This window comes from Dryas octopetala, chromosome 5 (assembly GCF_963921425.1).
Source record: "Dryas octopetala chromosome 5, drDryOcto1.1, whole genome shotgun sequence".
Taxonomy (NCBI): domain Eukaryota; kingdom Viridiplantae; phylum Streptophyta; class Magnoliopsida; order Rosales; family Rosaceae; genus Dryas; species Dryas octopetala.
In genome coordinates this window covers 22,562,814-22,578,703 of record NC_141370.1, presented here as the reverse complement: position 1 = coordinate 22,578,703, position 15,890 = coordinate 22,562,814, and the positions used below count along the sequence as shown (strand labels likewise).

The following is a 15,890-nucleotide window of genomic DNA, read 5'->3' as shown; positions in this document are numbered from 1 at the left end:
CTAAACCCTAATACCCTAAACCCTAAACCCTAACCTAAACCCTAACCCTAAACCCTAAACCCTAAACCCTAAACCCTAAACCCTAAACCCTAAACCCTAAACCCTAAACCCTAAACCCTAAACCCTAAACCCTAAACCCTAAACCCTAAACCCTAAACCCTAAACCCTAAACCCTAAACCCTAAACCCTATACCCTAAACCCTAAACCCTAAACCCTAAACCCTAAACCCTAAACCCTAAACCCTAAACCCTAAACCCTAAAACCTAAACCCTAAACCCTAAACCCTAAACCCTAAACCCTAAACCCTAAAACCCTAAACCCTAAACCCTAAACCCTAAACACTAAACCCTAAACCCTAAACCCTAAACCTAAACCCTAAACCCTAAACCCTAAACCCTAAACCCTAAACCCTAAACCCTAAACCCTAAACCCTAAACCCTAAACCCTAAACCCTAAACCCTAAACCCTAAACCCTAAACCCTAAACCCTAAACCCTAAACCCTAAACCCTAAACCCTAAACCCTAAACCCTAAACCCTAAACCCTAAACCCTAAACCCTAAACCCTAAACCCTAAACCCTAAACCCTAAACCCTAAACCCTAAACCCTAAACCCTAAACCCTAAACCCTAAACCCTAAACCCTAAACCCTAAAACCCTATACCCTAAACCCTAAACCCTAAACCCTAAACCCTAAACCCTAAACCCTAAACCCTAAACCCTAAACCCTAAACCCTAAACCCTAAACCCTAAACCCTAAACCCTAAACCCTAAACCCTAAACCCTAAAACCCTAAACCCTAAACCCTAAACCCTAAACCCTAAACCCTAAACCCTAAACCCTAAACCCTAAACCCTAAACCCTAAACCCTAAACCCTAAACCCTAAACCCTAACCCTAAACCCTAAACCCTAAACCCTAAACCCTAAACCCTAAACCCTAAACCCTAAACCCTAAACCCTAAACCCTAACCCTAAACCCTAAACCCTATACCCTAAACCCTAAACCCTAAACCCTAAACCCTAAACCCTATACCCTAAACCCTAAACCCTAAACCCTAAACCCTAAACCCTAAACCCTAAACCCTAAACCCTAAACCCTAAACCCTATACCCTAAACCCTAAACCCTAAACCCTAAACCCTAAACCCTAAACCCTAAACCCTAAACCCTAAACCCTAAACCCTAAACCCTAAACCCTAAACCCTAAACCCTAAACCCTAAACCCTAAACCCTAAACCCTAAACCCTAAACCCTAAACCCTAAACCCTAAACCCTAAACCCTAAACCCTAAACCCTAACCCTAAACCCTAAACCCTAAACCCTAAACCCTAAACCCTAAACCCTAAACCCTAAACCCTAAACCCTATACCCTAAACCCTAAACCCTAAACCCTAAACCCTAAACCCTAACCCTATACCCTAAACCCTAAACCCTAAACCCTAAACCCAACCAATGAACAGTAAAGTCAAAGTCAACCAATGAACAGTAAAGTCAAAGTCAACCAATGAACAGTAAAGTCAAAGTCAACCAATGAACAGTAAAGTCAAAGTCAACCAATGAACAGTAAAGTCAAGGTCAACAAATGAACAGTAAAAGTCAACGACGGAACAAAAAAGTCAACAATCACATGGTGAACAGTAAGTCAACGATGAACAGTAAAATCAATAGTCAAACAATAATAAAATATATAAATAAATAAATGTATAAATGTATAAAAAACTCAAAATGGGCCAAACATAAAATTGGGCCTGCTAAAGGGAAACTGGAACGGGCCAAAACCTAAATTGGGCTGGGTTTTCACAATTGCACTTCTACAAAAGGGGATATCTTGTCTTTAAAGCCCACTACATCACCCCAATATGCCAGTGTGCGCCTCTTCTCACTCTACCTGCAAGCTATATATATTTTCGTCTTCTCATTTCTACCTTTTTTTTTTCAACATAATTTCTTATCCACTTTTTTCTATAAACTTCTTTTCTATCTTTTACTCTTTTTTAACTATAAATATTCTTTTTGCTTTTTTTATATCTACACTTTCCTTTTCAAAAAACTAATTTTTTTCTATTTCATACACTAAATATTTTTATTTACTCTATTTATTTCAAACAATATTCTATTTTACCTTTTTTTTTCCCATCAATATATCTTTTCTATATTTTACTATTTCTTTTTCTATAAATTTTTTATTTAACACTTTTTTAACTATAACTCTATAACTATTTTTCTATTCTTTTTTTTTTTTTTTTACTCTTTCTTTTTCTCATAACATATTATTCACATTTACCACCCAAAAAATTATTTACAATTTCACACTTCACATCCACTTTCCACTTTCTTCTTAAATTATATACTTCTTCTCCTAAATTTCTATTTTCTCCTTCTAATCTTTTTTTATAAAATAAATAATCATTTTCTTACTACCTAAACTCTTTTTTTAAAAACTATAAAATAAATACTCCCAAACCCTCATCTTTCTCTCTCTTAATATTCTTACTATCTTTCTCTCTTTCTCCCATTACCCCATCTATCTAAACATATTTTAACAAAAAAATTATCTAACCTAACCTTTTTACCATATTCACATTCACCGCCTCAAACAAATCATCTTCGCCCCTACTCTTCCAATTCATCCTATAAACGCACCAAAATTTTTTTTTCATATCATTATGCTTCCCATTCATATAATCATACAATCAAACATCAATAACCGTGGACCATTTAAACATTCTAACTCCATCAATCTACCCTTCTTTTTTTTTTCTCAACCATCTCACTACTCAATCATGCCTAACTTTCTCACCAAACAAACACCTCATACATGTCACACAAAACAAAAAAAAAAACAAACATCAAAGCCCAAAATCCGACTACCCACCCAGAATCGCACCTCTACCACAACATTCGCCTTCTTACAACAACATCATTCTTCTTTGCTTTGCTACATCCACACATCGTTCTAATATTTCTTTAAACTTTCATTTTCGCTTCTTTTCAAAAATTTTTTTTTTAACCCAACCCTAATAGTAACCTTAAACACAATCATCATCCAAACGCCATTCCTAACCCGCATCCACACCCTAATTCTAACCCTAATCATAATACTCATTAAAACCTTAATAAAAACCCTAATCCATACTCTAAATCTAATCCTAATCAAAACCATGATGCAATCTCTAATCTTAACCCTAATTCAAACCTTAATCTACGTTCAATTATGCTTTCAACCATGGTTACGTTTCTGCTAATGATTACTTTTACAATCAGGGTTTCAAACAAGGTTATCATTACATTTTCATTACGGTTACAATTACGATTTCCATCGGCCTTACGTTTACATTTGTGATTAGGGTATCAATCTTGCTTGCGTTTACATTTACAGTTACAGTTACAGTTACAGTTACGGTTTCAATCAGGGTTTCAATCGTGGTTTCGATTGGGGTTCCAATTCAGGTTTCAATTGGCGTTTCAATCAGGGTTTCAATTGGGGTTTCAATCAGGGTTTCGATTCCGGGTTTCAATTGGGGTTTCAATCAGGGTTTCGAATGTGGTTTCAATTGGGGTTTTAATTAGGGTGTCAATTGGGGTTTCAATCATGGTTTCAATCAGGGTGTCAATTGGGGTTTCAATCATGGTTTCAATCAGGGTTTCAATTGGGGTTTCAATCAGGGTTTCAATTGGGGTTTCAACCAGAGTTTCGATTGGGGTTTCAATTGGGGTTTCAATCTGGGTTTCAATTGGGGTTTCAATCAGGGTTTCAATTGGGGTTTCAATCAGGGTTTCGATTCCGGGTTTCAATTGGGGTTTCAATCAGGGTTTCGAATGTGGTTTCAATTGGGGTTTTAATTAGGGTCTCAATTGGGGTTTCAATCATGGTTTCAATCAGGGTTTCAATCAGGGTTTCAATTGGGGTTTCAATCAGGGTTTCAATTGGGGTTTCAACCAGAGTTTCGATTGGGGTTTCAATTGGGGTTTCAATCTGGGTTTCAATTGGGGTTTCAATCAGGGTTTCAATTGGGGTTTCAATCAGGGTTTCGATTCCGGGTTTCAATTGGGGTTTCAATCAGGGTTTCGAATGTGGTTTCAATTGGGGTTTTAATTAGGGTCTCAATTGGGGTTTCAATCATGGTTTCAATCAGGGTTTCAATTAGGGTTCCGATTGGGGTTTCAATCAGGGTTTCGATTGGGGTTTCAATCAGGGTTTCGATTGGGGTTTCAATCAGTGTTTCAATTGGGGTTTCAATCAGAGTTTCGATTGGGGTTTCAATCAGGGTTTCGATTGGGGTTTCAATCAGGGTTTCAATTGGGGTTTCAATCAGAGTTTCGATTTGGGTTTCAATTGGGGTTTCAATCTGGGTTTCAATTGGGGTTTCAATCTGGGTTTCAATTGGGGTTTCGATTGGGGTTTCAATCAGGGTTTCAATTGGGGTTTCAATCAGGGTTTCGATTGGGGTTCCAATCAGGGTTTCGATTGGGGTTTCAATCCGAGTTTCGATTGGGGTTTCAATCAGAGTTTCGATTGGGGTTTCAATCAGAGTTTCGATTGGGGTTTCAATCAGGGTTTCGATTGGGGTTTCAATTGGGGTTTCAATCAGGGTTTCAATTGGGGTTTCGATTGGGGTTTCAATCAAGGTTTCGATTGGGGTTTCAATCAGGGTTTCAATTGGGGTTTCAATCAGGGTTTCGATTGGGGTTTCAATCAGGGTTTCGATTGGGGTTTCAATCAGAGTTTCGATTGGGGTTTCAATCAGAGTTTCGATTGGGGTTTCAATCAGGGTTTCGATTGGGGTTTCAATTGGGGTTTCGATTGGGGTTTCAATTAAGGTTTCGATTGGGGTTTCAATCAGGGTTTCAATTGGGGTTTCAATCAGGGTTTCAATTGGGGTTTCAATCAGGGTTTCGATTGGGGTTTCAATCAGAGTTTCGATTGGGGTTTCAATTAGGGTTTCGATTGGGATTTCAATTAGGGTTTCAATTGGGGTTTTCATCAGGGTTTCAATCAAGTTTCAATTAGGGTTTCCATTAGGGTTTCAATCAGGGTTTCAAATTGGGTTACAATTAGGGTTTAGATTAGGGTTTCAATTAGGGTTTCAATTAGGGTATTAATCAGGGTTACAATTAGGGTTTCAATTAGGGTTCAGATTAGGGTTTCAATTAGGGTTCAGATTAGGGTTTTGATTAGGGTTTCAATTATATTTTTTATTAGGCTTTCAATTTGGTTTACATTTGCAGTTATAATTAGGATTTCAATCAAGGTTGAGGTTAAGGTTTCAATCTGGGTTACGTTTACAGTTATAATTACGGTTTCAAAACCCTAATTGTAACCCCCTATCATAACCTTAATTGTAACCCCTTAATCGAAACTCTTTTTGTAACTTTAATCGAAACGCTAATAGGAAGACTAATCAAAGCCCTAATTGTAAACATGATCGAAACAATAATTAGACCCCTAAACGCAACACTAATCCAAACCTTAATCGTAATCCTTATTGAAACCCTAATTAGAACCCTAAACATAACACTGATCGAAATCCTAATTGTAACCCCAATCCAAACGCTAATCGTTACCCTGATCGAAACCTACAACTTAACCCTAAACACAACCCTAATTGAAACCCCAATCGGAATACTAATCATAACCTCAACGAAAACCTAATTGAAACCCTAATCGTAACTCTAAATATAACCCTGATGGAAACCCTTATCATAACCCGAATCGAAACACTAATCAGAACTCTCAATGTAGCCGAATCGAAACCCTCAACGTAACCTTAATCGAAACCCTTATCGTAACCCTAATCAAAACCCTAACCTAAAACCTAATTGGAACACTAATCATAACCCTCAATGAAACCCTGATCAAAATCCTAATCGAAACCCCAATCCTAACATAAATTTGAACCTTGATCATAACCCTAATCTTAACCCTCATTGAAACCATAATCGTAACCCTTAACATAACACTGATCGTAACCATGATTCAAACCCTAATCGTAGCCTTAATCGTAACCCAAATCGTAACACCGTTTGTAAACTTAATCGATAACATCTTATCGCAACCCCGATTGTAACTCTAATCGTAACCCCAATCGTAACCCCAATCGTAACCCCAATTGTAACCCAAATTGTAACCCTTATCGAAACTTGTAACCCCAATCATAACCCGATTGTAACCCACATCATAACTCTAATCGTAATCCTACTTGAATAATCACAATTTAATAAATAATCACAGATAAAACATTTAAATATGAAATCAACGAACTAACAAAATTCAACCTTACACCATTACCTGATATAAAATATTTGGATGAAGAAAACACATGATTCAAAAATTATAAATTATTAAACCAACCGAAAATTAAACTTTGAACAAAAATTAGAAACCTAGGGATGCTGCAAATCAAAGATCAATGAGCTCATCGTTGTGCTCCAGCCGATTGGTGATTCTTCGTCCCTCTGCCATTCTCGTCTTTAACCTTCATGCTCTTGTTCACCACCGTACTCCAGTGGAGGGGAGATCTTGTTCCGGCGGCGTCTGGCTATCTCTCCAGTAACAAACTTAGGCGCCGTTTCACCAAAAAAAAAGGGACGTCGTTCTCTTCTCCAAAATGTACATCTTTTTTGCTCTGTGTAGAGTGCAAATCCATTATCCATGTAGGGTGTTGTGTGTCACTAAGGAGCAAAGTTGGTCAATCATTTTTTTTTCTTGGTCCTTGTTGGATGTTGCAATGGAATTATCTTCTAATATTTTTGTACCTTGCCCTGCATATTTGTTGGGATGGATTGTAAATCAGTTTGGATTGCTATTCCATTATTGTGTGATGTGGGTGTGTCTACGATTTAGGTCAGATGGAACCTGTTTTGGCACTGTGTTGTTAGTGTGTTTAGGATTTAGGAAATTTTGTTCAACGGTTCTTCTCGTGGAAAAATTCAGGAGTCAAACTTGAGGGATGGGATGAGAGGTAGGATGGAGGGAGAATTAATTTTCTACATATTGGGAAAAGATTTGATGCAAAGCTGAAACAAAAAAGAATGCCAAGTGGGTAAATAACTACAAAAAGAAGGTCCTTTAATGACTTTGTTATGTCCAGGATGAAAAAGTTAGACTTGCCCTTTTTTCAAATTTTCACATTTCTAGAAGCACATTTCCAGTACACTATTTGTCCACCTTCTTTGTCCTAGTTCTTTTGTTTTGTAACCAAAATAAAAAGGATTGTATCACATCAGTACAATGATCCAATTATTTGTAGAAAGAGTCATCATTAACACCCAAAAGTACTACATCTATTATTGTTATTGTTTTTTTTATCCCAACTCTCCAGTTGCATATGGACTCAACTCAAATAATACATCATAACTTGTGAATTCAATCAATTCAAATGCAATGTTGTCTGTGATGTTCGAAATTTACTCTTTTTTCCCAATTTCATGAATAAATTTTGGATAATCCAATTCTTTTCATTTTCATTTATTAATTTGGATTGTAAAAACATAGTTTTTTCCCCTTTTGAAATCTATTTATACTAATAAAAGGATTCTAATAGTGCTACACATATCATATTTGGCTTTGTTTTTCTTGATTTTGTTTACATTGTCAATTGATTCTTGTGAAAATCCTCTATCAGGAAGTTAAACACAAATATCTATTTTATAACCCAAAAGCGCTTTTGGCAATTACATGAACATAAACAAGATGACCCATGAACATGAACACAAATATCTATTTTATAACCAAAAAACCTCTAAACACTTTTATAACCCAAAAGTATTTTTATTTATTTTTATCAATCGCTACCAAAAACGTTTCTACTAATCTAAAAGCGTTTTTGACAATTCTAAAAACGCTTTTAGATTAGTAAAAACAGTGCTAAATGGGTCCTTATTCAAGTGGTGCTATTATTGCACCATCTATCCAAACATATTTTACAAAACAAACTACGAGGACAACTGAGACAAAATGACCAGTTTTTAGCATATGAACAAAGAGCACACCCCCCCCCCCCCCCCCCCCACCCCGCCCCACCCCAAGATGATTATGAGTTTTGTCATCTACATCCAAGACAATAAAATCCTTTGTAAGGAGATCAGGATTACAAGGTAATTTGGGGAGGACGCGGGTTGCACCTGCTAAAGTTACCTCATTTTCAAGTGCTACTGCAACACCAAAATGATATATGACTTATGCCATCTTTCTCAGTCAGCACGACTGCGCAATCAGCCCTGATTTCAGGTATGAGTTAAGTAGTTCCTACTAATTTTAAAAGAGCCCTTCAAAGATGTCCTAAGAGAATAAGTGTACTGCATTTTGGTAGCTTGCTTCAGCAACTTCTTCTTTGGGCATCTCTAGCAAAGACGCAACATAGACGAGTACCTGGAATTGGAGTCATGAAATGTAAACAAACATATATCGTAAACATTAATGACATAAAGGATGTTACAATGTCTATTTGAATTCTACCTGCTTCATGATTACTACTATGATATAAAAGCAAAGGACATGACAAAAAATCAACTACTATCATAAAGTTCCCTGCTGAAAGAGATATTCTTTTCTTTTTCTACGAGTAATGTCTGTAATTTCTATTCTTAACACAAGTACTAAAAGGACATGCCCCTGCACATCATCCATCAAGAAATTAAGAAAAGAACCACCAAACATCAGCAGCGGAAACAACAACAATAATAAATATACTTGAACAAAATACTTAGCAAGACTGTTGTAACTAGTAAGACATACAAGGTGAATATTTGCCGGGTGATTTAGTGTTTCTTTTGGAAGTGTTGATGCATCTATTGCACCAGCATTTGAAGCTGAGAGAACTTCTCGTGAGTGTGACTGAAGCTCTACAGGAAGAGAAGCATCTCCCTCAACCAGATGCAGAGAATCTAACTCAGACTTTGGTAATGCATCAGGTGCATCTGTCTCCAGTAAAATTCTTTCAAAAGGCACCTAGAAACGAATAATATAAAAAGAAGATACTATTGGATTCAACAGTGTCTAGTGTATTAAATAGCACACAACAACCTAATTATTGAACTAACCATCTTCAGCATCCTCTTTGCCTTTTGTAATTTCATGGACATGTAAAAAGCTAGACAAGGAAAAGTACGCACCAAGACTGGCAAATTCAGGAACCATCTCAGCAGAACCGAGGTAAGAATGAAGAATCACACCAGCAGGAAAAGGCCCCAAAGATCTGACAAAATAATTATCCATTTTAGAAAGTATTGAATAAAAAAATTAAAAGCTACAAGGCAATGACAAATGATTACTTTGGATAAACCTCATAAATTACAAATTATGAATTAACATTACTATAAACAAAAAAAAAAATGCAGCACCTATGGCATGGAAAAACAAAATACACCTACATTTTGAGGTTGTTCTGCACAAAAACAAAAGTGCAAAACCTAAGGGCCATGGAAAGCAATCATTAAGCAATGATTCAACGAACCCAGAGCACAGGCATTTTGCCGATAGGTAGAGACTTTACAGGAAAGATTACAGAGACGAGCTACAATCCATGAAATTCAGTGGTTAGATAACTTCAAAAATTGCAAGAAACCGGTGGCTGGCTGGCTGGCTGGCTGGCTGGCTGGCTGGCTGGAAGGATGCATGAAACAAATTTCTAGGATTGAAGTTGGAGACACAGACAAAAATCAGACTCTATAACTGAGCAACCCACAGTAAATGCCCCACTTTCAATTTAATTCCCATCAAGGTCTCAAAATAGCTTCTTAGTTCTTGGTTGTTACAACCATGTCCATTTACTAAAAAAGTCCTAATCATTAAGCAATGATTAAAATACATATAAAAGTAAAAAAATTAAAAACTATATACTTCATTATCTGAAGAAGGTCAGCAAAAGCACGAACGCAGTGGATGGATGCTGGCTTTTTTAACTCTTTTACAAGTTCAAGTTGTTTCCTGAATACATAAACCTGCAGTGGAAACCTTATAACACGTATACAATTCTAAGGAAGGTATCGATGATGAATGGGATAAAAAATTATTTTGATCAGCCCATTAAGATTTCAGGAACATATGCAAGCAGCTACATATCTTTGTAGCATGGAAACTCAAATGTTTATGGATAAACAACAACATAGAGGCTGATTGATTGGACGGAAAAAGGAAAAATAAAATTGCCTTCCTTCTTCATTCATTGACACCTCTTCCAACTTTAAGAACAAGGATAGAAAGTGAGATCATGGGTCAATACTCTTTGGTGCGGTAAATTACCGAAAACATTGCAATAGCATCCCAACTATTGAGTCTAAAACATAGCACCCATGAATTGTAACTCCAAAAAAGAAATGCGCAACAAAATGCTCCAACCTTATCACTAGAAGAAAAAAATTGATTCTACATGCGAATGTGTGTGAGTTGCGTGCACAGATACAGTGTTTGCATGTTTTCATGTCTGTGTCAAAGCAGAGTATGTGGTCAGAGGGTGTGTATTTGTGCATGTATGGGTGCATGTGTACAATGCAAACATAAACAGTGCTAGCTGCTATTTTATCTCTAAGGAGTCTAGGCTACAAGTCTTGTATGGTTTTAAAGGCTTTCCCCTTAGGAGTTTAGGACTAAAACAGTTTTTAGATGCCTCATTTACAATGCAGGCCAAATTGGACGCGCTAGATACCAAATGGCCCAACACAGAAAAATATGCACCACGTGGTCCAGTTTTGAATGCACTTGCGGTTGTTCGGACGCTCGTCAACCTACAGTAAAGTTGATGAAAAATTGTGTGCGGCACATGATCAAAAATTGACATAAAGGTTAACGGGATTGACGGTAGGAACTAAGGTGGCACACAATTGAAAATTCAGATACCCTTCGTGACAAATTTTAATCCAGGGGGAGTTTAAAGGAATTTTCTTCTCTTAAATTGAGTTATTAGTTTTAGAGTTACAACAAGCATCTTTTGTGATTATCAAATAATTATAAAACTTCCTATGCAGAAATTTTCTCTATTAAATATAGTCACTGTAGAAATTCTAAGAATCCTAGGGACTCTTTTTCCTTGGGTGTTAAGTGAATTCTGTATGTGTTTATCAAGTAATTATATCAAGTGGAATTTTTTTTTTCCACCAACGAAAAAAGGGTGGGGTGGGAAGTGCAATCCCCAACCCGCAAATACTAGCTGACAGGAGAGGTCAAACACATAGTCCAAGAGCATACCCTACCATGTGCACTGGTGAGACTCGAACCCAAGCTTTGAGTGAGGATGAGTGAGGATAAGTGAGTTCTCTCTAATGCTATATGCATATAGTTGACGGGGCACTATTCACTGTGCCAAAGCATCCACAAAGTTTCTCTTTAGGATTCCAATGCTCTATTCTCATATCCTTATCTTATCATATCTATATACATAAAGAAGCTTCTTATAAGGGTTTTATGAGGGGTAAGTGTATAACCATATGAAAAATAATTTGTCGACTACAACAAAATAATAGAACTTGAATTGTCCTTATATTTGAATTCTTAGATTATCATGAAAACTTACAATGGCAAATCCCGGGTCCCCCCACCAACAAAAACAAGTGCAAGTAACGGATAATATACGTACTCGATGGCATTGCCACAAAGGCTTCACAGATTCGCCCACGGTTGATTCCCATGAGAAGAGATGACTAACTCATACGAATATTTAGCAAGAATTAGTTGGAATAATAGAAACCTGATCTGTGAAATCAACCTTCTTCCCTTGCGAACCTTTGTCCAAGCCAATCTGAAAGGTTTACATGTTTGTATTAGAGGTGCCTGTAATTATGTGTATAGAGATTTTTTAACCTATTAATTTTTTTATTGTAGCAAATCAGATTATATAGTAGGAACTTCACGTGACCTAAAAAATTGATGTGGCTGACTCATAAAGAAACAGAAATCAGCGAAAGAGATAGCAGTGGCATGGTAATATTAGGATCACACATCCTAAGCTTTGCTCGTAAAAGTTCCTATAAGATAACATGGCAAACCCCTCAAATGGGTAGCCATTCAGAAATAATGAATGTTGAACCCGGAAGTTGAACCCCAAGAGCCAAGTGACAAACCAATTTTTCCGCTTTCTTACTTGGGGTAGGAAAAATTCATATAGTGAGGGCAAGGGCATTGAAGGAAACTGACCACAAAGGAATTTTCAAAAGGGAGCTCTTCACTTCAAGTGATTGATTAAAACCAGAATGGTAATTTGCAGACAGGAAAACAGAAGATATAAACATAAACAAAAAAGAAAATCTTCAAGCCAACGGGCCCTAGCTACCAACCTCTCCAACTGCAGCAGAGGGTGTACACTCGAAGAACTGTTTTAAAGTGTTAAGCCAATTGGGTGTCCTCTCTGCAACATACCTACATACAAGAGAAGAAAAAGTTTAAAGAAAGATACAATTAAGAACTTCAATCTCGAATGAGAGAGAGAGAGAGAGACTTACCAGGGATGGAGACCGAAGCAGGGAACTATGCAAGGATAAGACTCGCTAATCTGCTTCACCAAATGCCAATCTTTCTAAAAGGAAACATTAGAATGGTGGAGATGTTGGAGCGGATTGAACATAAGAATAAGGAAAGGGAAAAAGGTATGATATGGAAGGGGTACCTCAGAGACTCCATTAACGGCAAAACGAACAACGCCAGATTCAAGGGATGCTGCAATTAATCCGGGTGCCTTGTCAAAGATTCTTGGGTCTTGCAGGTGACAGTGGGCGTCAAACAATTTCATCGTCTGCCCGCGGCCTGCCGCTCTGCTCTGCTGCTCACCCACGCACACGCTATGCAAATTGCCCCAACAAGAAATAGTTTTACCAAGGCTTTTTAAATAATCCTTTCACCCAAACATTAATCTGCAAATCAACCCAAACACATATAGAACACCGTCACTAAATCCACCAATTATGGAAAGAGAAGAAAGCAGAAAATCACTAACCTGTACATCAAAGACTTATAAAAATAAAGATTAGAGATTGAAAAGAAGAAATTAACCTGCAACATGAAAAAACGTTTTCAGAAAAATAAAAAATAAAAAAAAAATCACCAGAAACCGGACATGCAGGCATTAAACAAAAATAAAAATGCAAAAAAATACCTTTTTATACATTTGGGTGTTAGTGTTTCCAGGGGATCTTAGATTCTTAGGGTTTTCCAGGGAGGAGAGGAAAATCGGGAGGCATAGAGGCAGCTCAGCCCGTGGATTTTGGGTTTTGGAGAGGTCAAGACGAGGGAGCAGAGGATGAGGACGATCTAGACCAAGAAAGAAAAGAGGGCGATGGCGATGGCGATGGCGATGGCGATGGCGATGGCGATGGCGACGGCGAGGTGAGAGGGCGACGGCCAGGGAGGGAGGGAGGGACACAGCGAGAGAGTTTGAGTCTTTGAGAGGGAAGGTGTGAAAAAAGTAAAGAAATAAAAACATAAAAGTAAAAATCAAGTGTGCTTTAATTAAAAATATATGCACACCACATTTCAGCAAAGCGGGACTCGATCCCGCCTCATTTTTTCCGTCTAACTATGCCGACAAAATTAATATTTGTCGGCCAAAGAAGGCATGATCATATGGTCAGTTTTGGATTTTTTCCCAACAAAATTTAAATTTTAGGGCTTAAGGTTTCCTGTGAGAAAAAATCCCTAATATGAAGAGTAACAAATAAGAAAGCAAAATTTCAGCACTTATGGTAATTAATAAAAAAAATATCAGCAGTTAAATAATATATTTCATTGTCTAAATTAACAAAGCTATAGATGATATATAGCATCCTAAAAAGCATTAGAACTGTACTTTCATAGACAACTATATAATATTAAGAGCATTTACAAGTTACAACCCTTCAACAAATGGTATTTTGACTCTACAACCTAACCCTCTAGATGTAGATTGAAAGTTGACACTCCATTGAGGAGTAATTTTAGTCCCCTGTTATAATGCATTTACCACGACCTGAATTCTTGCCTCTTTCTAACTTCTAACACCCCACCAAGGAATAACTTTTGATAGCATATCTACATCTTTTTCCTCCAAAGCAAAACACCTAAGCCATTTAATTATGCATGGTCAAATAAGTAAGAAGAATGTGAAAATCTGTGATATCCACCTTGATCTTTCTATTACCATCCTCAACTCCTAACTAGCTTTAAGCATAATTTTAACCCAAGAGTTAAATAGAATGAATGAATAGTCTATGATCAAACTGCTAGGACAAACATACATAAATGATGATGAACCAAAGCATGCAAGAATTCACATCCATATGCAAATATATATTCACGGGGGATCAAAGGACAACACAAAAAGATAGGTTGCTAAGAGTGGTTTTCTTTTTTTTGGTCCAAGGGTGCCAACCCCAAGGTCTGCATAGACTATTTATTCATTCTATTGATCTTTTAAACCATATTTTTATTTCTTCTGGTTTGTGTATATTTGTTAAGATTCATACAATAGTAGTAATAATAAATATACAATTATGACATGCTCTGACTTTGATTGACTCCTGGGTTGTGTATATTTGTTAATATCCATAAATACTAGTAATAATAAATCAAAGAGAAAATTTGTTTGGCTCTTATTCTCAATGTACACCCCTAAATATATGGGTATTACTTGACACTTATTGTACTGGATGGCTGACCGACCTAGGACCCAAGATATAGGCAATTCATTACTTGGTCCTCCACCTTCTTCCTAATCATCTAATCTTTAGCAACGTTTTGAGTGGTACTTTTATGCTTTTATTGACCATAGCAACAAAAAAATTCAGACCCATTTCAATTTTATACAAATTAACCATATATATTTAAAGAGTACAATTTTGGTTTTTAGGAAATTTTCGATGGAAATTTTGATGGAAATTTTCGCGGAAATTTCGATTAAAATTTCGATTCCGATAAAATTGGACAAAAATGACGAAAATTGCTATTAAAATATAGAAATTTTGAATGAAACTTGACCATATGTTTATTTAACATATTATTTACTACATTGATAAAAAACATTGAAGAAATCAAATAATATAGTAGATTTCATGTGATATGTGATGAATATAATGCGCGCCGGAGACAATACTGTTAAAAAAATACTTCACTAATTAATAATTACATAATAAATTAAACGAATAAATCACCAATGTGGCAACGGAAAATAGCAAGCTTACTGAAAGGGACTTGGAAATGGTCTTCGATAGTTAAATTAAGCCGAATTGGGTTAAACTAGAACCAATTCAATGGCAGCAGTGGCGACAACGGTTTACTTAAAATTTCAATTTTACAAATTATGATAATTGAAAAACCAAACATTAAGGAAATGAAACTTTATGATAAGGGGATAAATTTCTTTTTCATAATTTATGTTTACAACTAAACGAAACACCAAAATGACCAAATCAAACCCCAAATAAAATCTCAAACTTTTTTTTTTTTCCAATTGCCTAAAGACTCCAAATCTCAATCTACCTTAAAAAAAAAAATTTCTTTCCCTTTTTTTTTCTTTCCTTTTTTTTTTTTTCCTTTTCCTTTCTTTTCTCTTCTTTTTTTTCTTTTCTTTCCCCGTGATTCACGCCTACCCCTACAGCCCTACTACACACTCATTCTCTCTCTTCTCTCTCTTCTCTCTCTTCTCTCTCCTCCCTCTCTCTTTCTTTTTCTTTTTCTTCTTTTTCTTCTTCTTCTTCTTTCTTTCTTCAGTTCTTCCTCCCCTGCCCAGCCTGTGACTAACCAGTTTGACCTCACCTCTTCCTTTTTTTTTTTTCTTTTCTTCTTCAGTTCTCATCTTCTCTTTCTCTCTCCTGGTCCCTCACTCCCTCCTCCTCCATGTTCTCTTCTCTCTGCTCCCTCTCCCTCCCCCTTCCCGATCTCCCTCTTTGTCTCCCTCCCCGGATCTCTTTTCTCCCTCCTTCGGCGGC

At 36.7% G+C, this 15,890-nt stretch overlaps 1 pseudogene across 1 annotated transcript; it reads right to left on the bottom strand.

Moving 5' to 3' along the window:
• Positions 1-8,017: 8,017 nt before the first annotated feature.
• On the bottom strand, positions 8,018-13,406 carry LOC147285898 (uncharacterized; annotated as a pseudogene). The gene is made up of 10 exons (XR_015122352.1): positions 13,085-13,406; positions 12,926-12,981; positions 12,599-12,770; positions 12,435-12,508; positions 12,270-12,351; positions 11,684-11,734; positions 9,841-9,941; positions 9,042-9,196; positions 8,737-8,949; positions 8,018-8,370 (listed from the first exon to the last, which is right to left on the bottom strand). The product of XR_015122352.1 is annotated as an uncharacterized LOC147285898 (transcript).
• Between the last annotated feature and the right edge of the window lie 2,484 nt (positions 13,407-15,890).